This window comes from Lytechinus variegatus, chromosome 8 (assembly GCF_018143015.1).
Source record: "Lytechinus variegatus isolate NC3 chromosome 8, Lvar_3.0, whole genome shotgun sequence".
Classification (NCBI taxonomy): Eukaryota; Metazoa; Echinodermata; class Echinoidea; order Temnopleuroida; family Toxopneustidae; genus Lytechinus; species Lytechinus variegatus.
This window is the reverse complement of record NC_054747.1, coordinates 37,394,673-37,406,853: the sequence shown is the minus strand read 5'-3', so window position 1 is coordinate 37,406,853 and position 12,181 is coordinate 37,394,673.

The following is a 12,181-nucleotide window of genomic DNA, read 5'->3' as shown; positions in this document are numbered from 1 at the left end:
AAATACGGAAGAAACTCGACAAGTGATTCAGCATATACTGATCTAATCCTTTCATTATTTAGAAAATGTTGATTGACATTGTTTCAGTGTGATGTAAGTAACGGCTAACCTTCAGCTTTTGAGATATTCCAGGTAGTTATATATTACTATGTGATAATACAACAATTTCTAATTATTTTGTTGCATAAACCATGTAGATATTTTGAACTGTCATCCATTAAGTATGAAACGAGGCAGGTGTTCAATTTAACAATTATTTATTTATTTGTTTGTTTCTGCATGTCATGATAATTTACATAGTGTAACCATCACAAAATTGATTACATTGAATTTTACATAATGATAATGTATAATTATGATGATTAACATAACCAGATAACAGTATAACATAAGTGATTATAACAAGGTTGCAGACATGCAGTGGTATGACAAAATAAGCAGATGCTTGAGCTGTTGTCAGACCTTTGGATATATGAAATGCATACATAAATATAAAAACAATACTGAAAAGTAAAAAATAATGATTACTCAAAAAAGGGAAAGAAAAACAAAACAAAGAAAACTAAATAAACAAATGTCTATGTTCCACAACTATTTACAAATATCGACAAGGAGTGTGTGAGGCGTAATAATACTTGAAATTATATCAATCCTTAAGTTTAAAATGTACAGTACAACAAAATGTGTCTTGCTAAAAAAATTACATCTTAGAGACAAGTATGCGTTTTACCGCATTTTTGAAGGAATGCACTGATAATATATTCCTAATACTAGTCATGCTAGTAGGTATCGAATTCCCAACATCAGGTCTATAATGTCTGACAGATTTGTGATGGTCATACAAATGCATATTAGATGCTTGTCTTGTGTGGTAGGTATGGATAGTATTATTTTGTTGAAACATATTGGAAAAGCAGGTAGGTAACATTTTGGCATTAAACCGATACATAAAAAGGGAAGTTTGAAGAAAATGGACATCATCAACAGTAAGACATTGCAGCTTTATAAAGAGAGGGCGTGTATGATCACAGTAACCAACTCCAGCACAAATACGAATTGCTTTCTTTTGCAACAAAAGAATTGGGTTTGTGACTCTCGTTGATGTTGCCCAAAGAAAATTGCAATATGACACATAAGGTAGAATAAGAGTATTGTACTACATGTAAAGTATTTTATAAGGTACAAGGTACTTAACTTTATACAGTATACCTATATTTCGAGAAATTGGTTTACTGATGTGTTTCATGTGATCATTCCAGTTAAGTTGATCATTGATATAGACCCCAAGGGACCTCGTAGATGTCTGTCTTTCCAGCAAAGCATTGTCAAGTTTCAATCTTAAATCATGGTCGGCACATGACTTCCTGCCTTTAAAGTGTACATAATTAGTCTTTTTAACATTCAGTGATAACATATTACTTCGAAACCAATTAGATAATTTCGGAAGTTCGACATTAATGGTGTTTTCTAAGATATCAATATCACGGTGTGATAGGAAAACACTTGTGTCATCAGCAAATAATATACAATTCAATGTGTTTGATACCAAACAAATATCATCAATATAAATAAAAATAATAATGGACCCAATATAGAACCTTGCGGCACACCGCACCTCATAACTTATACACCAGAATTAGAATAGTTATAGCACGTGTATTGTCTTCTATTTGAAAGATAACTAGTAAACCAATTTAGGGCAACGCCCCTTACTCCCATATGTTGGAGTTTATAAAGCAGTATTGAGTGGTCAAGGGTGTCAAATGCCTTGCTCAGGTCCATAAATACACCAATAACTTGCTCACGATTAGCCAGAGAACTAGATACATAGTCATAAAATTTCAACAACGCAAGGTCCGTTGAGTGAGACCTGCGAAATCCAAATTGGTTGGGATTAAGTAGGTGGTTTTTGTCAAGAAAGGCAATCAGTCTGTTATAAACAATTCTTTCTAGTATTTTTGAGCAACTAGGCAAAATTTAGATTGTTCTATAATTACTTATAACGGTCATACTTTCCCTTTTATGAACATGAATAACCTTGGCTAGTTTAACATGTTTAAGAGAGGAAAGGAATACACCAGTTGAAATGGACAGATTACAGATATGCAGTAAAGGAGTTAGGACTGAGCCAATTATTTGTTTTAACAATTCTGAACTTATTTCATCATGCCCAGATGACCTACTATTTTTAAGAGACTTAATATTTAATATCTCAAGATGATCAGCTGGCTTAAGGAATGATTCGGACCTGTCTTGTAAATATTCTTTGTAATTAACTTCTACGGGAGTTATTTTCTTTGCTTGGTCAGGCCCAATGTTCACAAAGTAGCTGTTGAATCCATTTGCAATGTCATTATCAGAAGTAAACTCTTTATCCTTATGGACAAACTTTGTGGCAGGTTCTGACTTATTTCGCTTACATAATATATCTCTAACAACATTCCATGTCAAGGGCATGTTACCTCGAGCATTCTCAAACTGTCTAGAATAGTGCAAACTCCGTGATGACCGTATAATAGAAGTAAGCTTATTTCGGTACTTTTTGTATTTTTCAACGTGCTCTTGTGAAGGTTTCTTTACACTCTTTTTATATAAGACATTTCTTCTTTTGATAGATTGTAGTATATCTTTTGTAATCCATGGCCGTTTTCCTGTACTTCTATTATTTATTCTAACAAGTGGAATAGTCTTGTCCAAATGGTGATGAAAGATTTTACTAAATGATTCATAAGCCTGTTCAACATCATGACATTCCAATACATCCGACCAATTATCTTCCTGACAAGCATCCCTCAAGCTAGAAATATTGCTTTCAGTAAATTTGCGCTTTAGTATAGCTTTAGCCTTATTGTATTTGTTGGAATGAATATCATAAAGCATGCAGAAGATTGGAAGATGATCAGAAATCTCACTAAAGAATAAACCTGATTGGGAAAAACCTTTGGTAGTTTTCACGAAAATGTTATCAAGAAGTGTTGACCTGTCAGTTATTCTTGTTGGCTTGTTAATCATTGCACAAAGAGCATTAGACTCGAGAATATTTTGGAAACGGAGAGTATTTGCATTTTCTGTCAATAGATCAACATTGCAGTCATCCATAATGCAAACTGATTTACCAGATGCATTTATATCAGTCAATAATAACTCAGTACCTGTGAGAAAATTATCAATATCAGTTTGAGGGGGTCTATACACTATACATACAATCAGGTTTTTTTTCAGAGGGTAAGTCTACTTCAATACACAAGATTTCAGCACTTTGATTTTGGAGGGAAAGATCTTCCCTGAGTTTGAAAAAGATCTTATTAAACACATAAAAGAGAATACCCCCACCACGGCCAATTGATCTATCTTTCCTTACTATCTGGTAACCATCAATCAGAAATAATGGTGGTGAATGAGCACTCAACCACGTCTCTGTAACACCTATTATAGAGAAATTAAATTTTAGAGATGATAGCAACATATTTAGGTTTTTAAAGCTTTTAGACAGACTTCTTGCATTGCAGTGCAAGAAGCTTAAGTAATGAGATTGTTGCTTCCCCGCAGGTGGGTTAAACTCATTTGGAATATAGTACCTACAATCAATATCTTGTTGTAAATGATAATCATCCAACATCATTTAAACATGGAAATAGTAGTCAACACCTCACACTGTATAGACCAATTTCACAACGTGAGAGGGCAGCAGACTGGTCGCCATGCTGCGGTGGGCGAATCAACTTTTATAGTACACAAGTCAATAGGGTATTTGGTACATTCGTTCGATTTTTTTTTATTTTGGACCAATTGAGCAGATTTCTTGTAAGATTCACAATGAGCATTAATCGGAGAAGTTCAGGTCGCAGCTGTGCTGTGTTCAATTGCCACAACAATTGGAGAAAGCTTCAGGATTGGAAGCAAAGTGAATGTGAAATTCACTCGCCTTGGACTCATGAAGCCTGTTTGTGTGTGAAGCCGTACTCCCTGCATAGGTTTCCAGGCCGTGATGAAGGAATGCGTCGCCAGTGGATAAAAAACATCAACAGAAAGGACTTTAAAGTTAAGAAAGGTTGCCTTTTAATTGCCCCCTCCTTTTGGATACTTATAAGCCTGCATAAAATGTGGTGGTGGTGGTTTTTTTGTGGGGGGGGGGGAGGGGAGGGGGATTTATTTGATCATGCTTAGATGGAAATATCAGTCCCTCTCTCTCTCTCTCCCTCTCACTATCCCCTTCTCTGTATTACACTATCCCTCTCTCTCCCTCTCTCACACACTCTCTCGCTAGCCCCCCTCTCTCTCTCTACCCCCCCCTTTCTCACTATTCCCCTCTCACTTTACCCCTCCTCTCACACATACTCTCTCCCCCTCTCTCATCCTCTCTCATCCCCTCCCTCTCTCTCTCACTCTCTCTCGTTCACTCTCCCGCTACTCTAACACAATTTACTAGCAACAAGAAGTGAGCTCCCTGATGAAAACCAACAGCGATTCTTGGTCATCATCAACTCACTTTTACTGACAAAACTAAGGTGAAAAAGTAGCCAAAGTGCAAAAATTCATCATACCTTCATCGGTCAGATATGGTCATTGTCTTACATCGTCTACCCAGGTGTCCATGCTTTATTTTATTGATTTATGATGAAGTTAATGACACAATATCAGAGCTTATCTGTAATCTTTCATTGAATTTGTACACAGAGCCAATCGCGGTCAGCGCACTTGCCCACCGCAGTAATGGCGTCGCCGATAGAGGGCAAATACATAAACCGGCCGTGAAATTGGTCTATAGGCTTAGCAATGCTAATGGACTAAAGTACAGACATGATATAACAAAAGACATAAATGTAACACAAGAAAAACTGTCTACTTATTAACATATATACAACTAAGTTTAACGTGAAGAACATGGCAAACGATAGACACGAGGCCATGCCCACTCCTGCAACAAAGTTCAGTTACAACAGGGATAAATATATGAAAAAGTGGAAGATTATGGCAACCTCTCCTGTGACAAGTATCAATATAGCTGTGTGTGTGTGTGTGAGAGAGAGAGACCAGAGAGAGGAAGAGAGAGAGAGGAAGGAGGGGGAGGGAGGGAGGGAGGAAGAGAGGGGGAGAGAGGGAGAGAGTTGGAGAGAGGGAGTTGGAGAGTTTCTCTGATGAGAACAATGGTTCATTTCTTGTGCTGGTTTTCCTAGAAGATGATAATGTGCTCAAATCTGCTGTGTGGTTTTAATCCCATGGGTAAATGAATCATCCTCTCCAACATGTCCAAGGCAAAGTAATTCAGAACTGGCACGTAAGCCACTGCTAAGAACACAGATACGCAAAACATAACATATATTATAAGTAAGTCTAACTTGATTGCAGTTCTTAACCGTACGTACACGCAGTCGTACATACTGCGCACGCTTGGATACATACAATACATCCGCATAATATTGCTTAATGACGTCACGATGGTTATTGGTGAGTATTCTGCTTAAATTTGACTTCATAAGGTGTAATCTGACTCTGAATTAAAACATTTTGCGTAGCCAAGTTGAGTGCTAAGTAAAAATCATACAATATAAATACTTTAAATTGAATACCCGTCCTGGTCTCTCTTTGTACATAATGTATTTAATAATAATCATCATAATATTAATAATTACAATGATAATAATAATAATAATGAGAATGATAGGATCGATGATATTAGAGTTGATAACTATAGGAAAGGAAAAAAAGGAGAAGAATTAATATAAGAAGAAGAAGAGGGATAAGCGAAAAAAAGGAGAACAACCAGAAAAGGGTTATGATGGAATCAATCAGTATATTTAAAACTATTGTGTGCACATGATATGCATGATGTATGTAAATACTGACACTCACATGAGTCATGAATATTAATTGATTTTAAAGTCAAAATGATATCATACAGTTTAGATTGTTCGTACATATATTTTCAACAACGTGCATTTGTTTAGGTACGTTAGACTCCTAATTTTGTTAATCATTTACGCTTATTACGTGCTAAGGCGTGGGTATCAAGTTCAAGTATTCATTGCCTCTTATTGGAATGATAAAACATATAAGTATATAATAATCACACATTTGAGCAAAAGGTAGCCACACAAATTTTTACAAAATTGGAATACCGACCCTGAACTATGAAAGGAGTCATAACATAAAGTCTGATAATCTAGCTATGTGAGTCAACTCGTGTATAAAAAAAGATTTAGACTTTATTAGCAATAGCAACATGGAGGCTCGAATTATTGTTTGGCCTGGTGTAACAATCATTATGCTATTGAACTGCATTCATGATAAGAGTTAATCATAATTACCCAAACTATTGATTGTTCTTGGGGAATGTCTAGGGTCTTCTTCTTCTGGACAATTCTGTCGGGAATGTGGTTGATATAACAGAGTCGGGCTAATGATAAAATAGCCTTTTTTAATGACAGAATAAATGTTAATATATTTTTCGTGACTTTACGGAAGTGTAAACAGCTATTTTTTTATTGCATTTTTGTTTTTCCCCCAATTTGGAATTTAGAAAAGACAAATAATGTCAATGGGATGTGTGTTGTTATAAGAGGTTACCGAGGTTTAATTGCCAGTGCTGTGAAAATCAGATTTTTGCAAAATGTTTAGTCATACATCAGTTTTTATTTGACACCATGCTTGCATCACCATTGCCACGGATCACTTAGTTGAAGTCTTTCGAAGGTGAAGGGTACGAAAAATGTCCAACTTGGTGTCATCGACCTTTTTCACAGCAAGATTCAATGAAATAAAAACATACATTTTCATACCTCTTCTGTCCGAGCGTCAAACACTTTTTGAACCACAACTAAATTGCACTAGTAGATACACACATGCGCGCGCACGCACATCCTCATATACACGATGGGATACGTTTTGGGTGTTAGGTTGTGAGGGCGTGTGTGTGTTTGAGGTTGTGTGTGTGTGTTTATGTGTGGGAGATGGGTGAGAATGTGCGTGTGCGTTTACTTCCTAACAAGGAACTTACATGTTTGAAGTGGTATGAACATTCTTGGAAGTTGTTTACGATACACCATGTACAAGGTCCGGAAATAAAAGTGGATAGAAGTGAAAAGAAGAAATGGACGTCGACTGAAGTGGTTTACGATACAGAGAAGCTGGGGTCTTACTCAGTCATTTCATCCTACCTACTACTCAAACTATCCACTCCTTCTGATATACCGTATTTTTTTAATAGAGGACTACACTCATTTCTGAAAGCAACTCTACCTTTCAAACTCCACTTTCTCGCTTCTTCATGTCACTTCTACCTCTATCATATTTTTTTTTCTCAGAGGACCTTACAAGGAACTTGTTGAAACACCATTTTCAGTTAAAAAATAGGTGAATCATACCCTGATAGCGGACACGGTCGTAATGACGTCATACACTGGTCAGAAACTGGTAATTTTCGTCATAACTCGTTTGTACGACGTCGTTACGACGTCATTTTGACGACTTTGAACGACAACTTTATTTTGCATTTTTGTATGCCAGATTATGACGTGATTATGACGTCATTTACTGACCAATCTACGACAAGTAAATTTGCATTTTTATATGACCACATTATGACGGGATTATGACGTCATTTATTTACCAATCAACGACGAGGAAATTTTCGTTTTCATTTGACCACATTATGACGTGATTATGACATCAATTATATGCCAATCAACGAGAAATTTGTAATTTTACTTTTTAAAGCGCAAAATTATTTGCTCTTTGCTATTTTCTCAACCTTGCCATATTAGCAAGGCTCTTTTTTTATTAAGAAAAGGAAAAATAAAAAGAAAATACAGTAAAATAGTACATGAAAAAAAGGAGGAAATTATATAATCTTTTTATTTTTAAAGTCCAAAAGCAGTGGCAGAAATATAGTCATTTCTTGACTAAGAAAATGACAGTTATCACAGTTTTGTAACAATAACCAGGCGCGTATCCAGCATCAGATCTTACAAAACATTCCATGGGCCCAATTGTCTGTGGACAAGGGTGTCTCTAATATATGCATGTGTATGGCCCTTACATTTTGTTGCCATTGTTGATGCTTGATACGCCAGTGATAATTGTAATACAAGCAGTTAATCACCAATTCGAAAGTAACATTTTTTAGCGCAAACATTTAGCATGGGGTTGCATTTTTATGAAGGGTTTTCAGGAATATAGGCCTAATATAAATTTATGATCCTGAAATAGTAATACTTGGCTGGCCTAGACCATATTTTGTAAAATGACCTAAAAGGTGCTTCTTGAAATAGTACATTGTTTGTGTTCGGCTATTGCAGGAATCATGGGAGATGTCAAGGATGGGGTCGTCTACACAGATGTCTTAAAAACAATACCCAGAGGAAGCACTGCCGTCTTGAACTGCGAATTCTACGGAGAACCTTTAGCAGTTTACTGGAAGAAAGGACACGACCCAGCGCAAGCAACGCTATTGGTGACATGGATGGATAATAAGATATGGCCGGGTCTTTGTGCTGAAGATAACTCCTGTGAGATAGCAAATAACTATTCCCTGATCATCAAAGAAGCACAGATAAAAGATGAGGGCCGCTACATATGTCGAGTTTCAAACTACCGGGGCTTTCTAATCCACGATTTTACTGACCTGAGTGTAGTAGGTAAGATAGAAATCGATACTTTATCTCGCAAAGTTGAGTGATGTTTTTATGTTGTGGGGGCATAAGCAATTTCCCGTCTATTTATCATAAATTGGGTTTTGGTCTTGCAGTAGTACCTGCTTCTCATATCAGTAAACAATATCTGTCCTTGGGTAACCGTTATGAACGGACAAAATATAAAGAAAAAAAATGTGATTTTCTTTCGGGTATGGGTTATGCCTGCAATGATTTCATATGATGCATTATAATGGTGTATAAATATGTAACTGGTCTATTCTTTTTCAAAGAGCCACCTAGAGAACCTTACCCGGCCATTAAGGAATGCAATAACTCATCGTCGTTTATTCAAGACTTCAGTTGTACCATTACCACACTTACCACTGTAAACCTCACCTGCTATGCTTCTGGCTTTTACCCCAAACTGAGCCTGTTCTTTTTGCACGGGACTGAGAAAATTGCTTTGTCCGAGACGAAAGAATGGACCAATGACGATGAAACCAGAAACAAGTCGGTTTTAATTATTGCAGCTCCAAGTGAAAGGCCATACGTGTGTGTTGCATCAGATCTACCTGGACAACACAAGGAACGTGCAGTGACAGCATTTGTTCGGCTTCCGGAAGACCAAACTTCTACCCCCGAAGAATCAACAACCATGACAACAATTCTTATGGTTATTGGTAAGGATGCTGATGGTTGATGGCATGATATCATTAAAATCATCATAATTATTTTGTTTGTTCTCACCTTCATTTTTTTCTTCTGCAACAAAATAATGGACACAGAGATATCAAGAATTTTCCTTTTAGTTTCATCTGCAATTGTATAACCTATGAACAAGATGGCAATTGTTTTGATATGTTTTCATAAATTAAGCTTTGTATTCCCGTGTGATTGTGGAATTGATAAGCAGTTAACAGAAACCATTATATCGCTTATTTTCCGTTTTTATCAGACTAAAACGTTATGTATTGTTACAATTGTTTGTGCAAACTTTGAGCTTTGAATTGGGTTAAGCGTAATATTTATCATCCGCCTATTCCGACGTCGATTGCTCTTTCTCTTTATGAAATATAGTCCTATATGCACTGGTGTCTATGATCGATGTGAATATACACTGAATAAAATTAAGAACCCCTAATTGCATTATTATTATTACTTATTATTTGTACTGCGCTTTTCCCATAAGGCCCAAAGCGCTTACAATGAATTGATAAGATGTAATATTTTAAAAACTACAAAGTATGAAAGAGATGAGTGTTTAATGACTTTTTGAAGATTGCTAATGATGGAGACTGTCTAATTATTAGTGGCAGGTCGTTCCAGGATTTTGAAGCCGACTCCGTAAAAGTTCTGTTACCAGCTAATGTACGAGTTAAAGAATATGTGAGGCCTGTTACAACCGATAATGTCGCACCAACGCATAATGTCGCAGCAACGCATAATGTCGCAATCTGCGACATTATGCCAAGAGCGTCCGACGCATAATGTCGCAGTCAACGCATAATGTCGTAGTTTTTCTAACGCATAATGTCACATGTCGCAACGCATAATGTCGCAGCAAATCGTTAACGCATAATGTCACATGTCGCAACGCATAATGTCACAGCGGTATTTTCTTCAGGACTCGAGCTACAGATAAGATATAAAACATGCTTTTACTTAGTATTTTGAGACACGAAAACGAGAATGAAATTATTTTGAAATCAGGATTACTCTTTGTATGGATATTTGTCGCTTTATTGCCATTTCGTCTACTGCCTTTTCCCCACTATCGCATGGTCTGATATCACTTCGTCTACCATTAGTTAGTCAACTATCAACATAGTCCAATAACCATTTCGTCTAATTACCATCTCGTCTAATAGCCAGTTGGTCTAATAGCCGTTGTGTTTATTAATATTTAGTCTAATTGTTTTTTTCAGTTGGTCCAATATCCATTTTGTCCAATATCATTACGTCTTGTCTAATTTTTTGTCTAAAAGCCAATTTGTCTAATAACCACTTGGTGTACTCTCATTTTCGTCCATGTTCCATTTGGTCTAACTTCAGTTGGTTCGCTATCACTTTGTCTAAACCCATTTCGGCTAACAATCATTTGGTATCGTTACAATGGGTCCAATCACCATTAGGTCCTATCACCGGTTCTAGGACAATTACCTCCCCCCAGAAAATCACCTTCCGGACAACCAATTCTTGACATTTAGCCTCCGAGGTAAATTACCCCCCCGGACAATTACCCCCGACAATTACCCCGTAAAATCATCCACTGGACAATTATTTCACAGACAATTACCCCCCCAGCAAATGCCCCCGAGGACAATGATTCCCCAGACAGTTACCGCCAAACAATTACCCCCGGAAAATCCCCCCCCCACCTTCTCTCTGGCATCGAATCAAGCGTGACCCCAGGGGGAAGGGGGCACTCGACCAAAAAAAGTGGTAGGGGTGTGCCGCGGGCGAGACAAAAAACGGGGTCCTTGGAACGGATCGCTAGCGTGAGTGCTGATGCATCCCTGTGGAACGGACATGCGTGCATGATGTAGCTCGCCCGGCGGCACGTCCGCCGGGTGCGCTCGCGCAGAGGTGATGGTCGGACAGCGCTCTGCGGCCGCATTTCACCAAAATTGCAGCTCATTGTAGCGGATCAATGTGACCGGAACGGCGTAACGAAATTTATGACAAGGTTTGGAGCGGATTTCTTTCTTCTTTTTTCTCGATAAGAAGAAAATGTTTTGCCTTGGAGCGGCTTTATTTGTTCTTTTTCTCAATGAGACAAAGATGCTATGCCTTGGAACGGAAATTTGAGTGTAAAAATGGGGGTCCCCTCCGCTGCACATTATTATATACTTAGTGCCCCCCCCCCCGGGCGTGAACCATTATAATGGTCTGGGTCGGTGGCACAGGTTTTCAATATATTTTCTACTTTATCTTATGTTAATAACTTTCTCTCTTATATCGCTCTTTCTCCCTTTTTCTCTCCCCCTCTCTCTCATTTTCTTCTTTTTCATTTTTCTTCCTTTTCCGCCTTTTTTCTTTTTTTTTGTTTAGCAATGCCTTCGGCATCATGAAAAATGGGGGTGGGGGCTTGCGCTATATAGCTACGCATATGCACATCGGAAAACTGTGTAAACTGGCCCACATACTAAGTTTTCATAGAACAATTGAACATTCATGAAAATACACGATTAGACATAATAATCACAAATGCCTAATATCTCTGATTCCAGTTGATCTGATTTTTTCTTGATTCATTTGGGGTTTAATTTCAGGAAAATAGATAAAACATTAAAAAGACACCTTCACAGGTAGAAATATTGAAAGTCGGTAACGCAAACCATCAACACTACTATTGACAAGAAGAACCTATAAACCTGTTATTTTAAAACAATTCATCTAACAAGAAGCTAAGAATTATGAAACAATTGGTGCACATTCCAGATTAAGATGTGGCTTAAGTTTTAATACAGTAAGCAAAAAAAAGGGAAGCATAATATACACAAGAACGCCTTGTAATTTTACTATTTAGGCCCTAACTCTGTGCACTC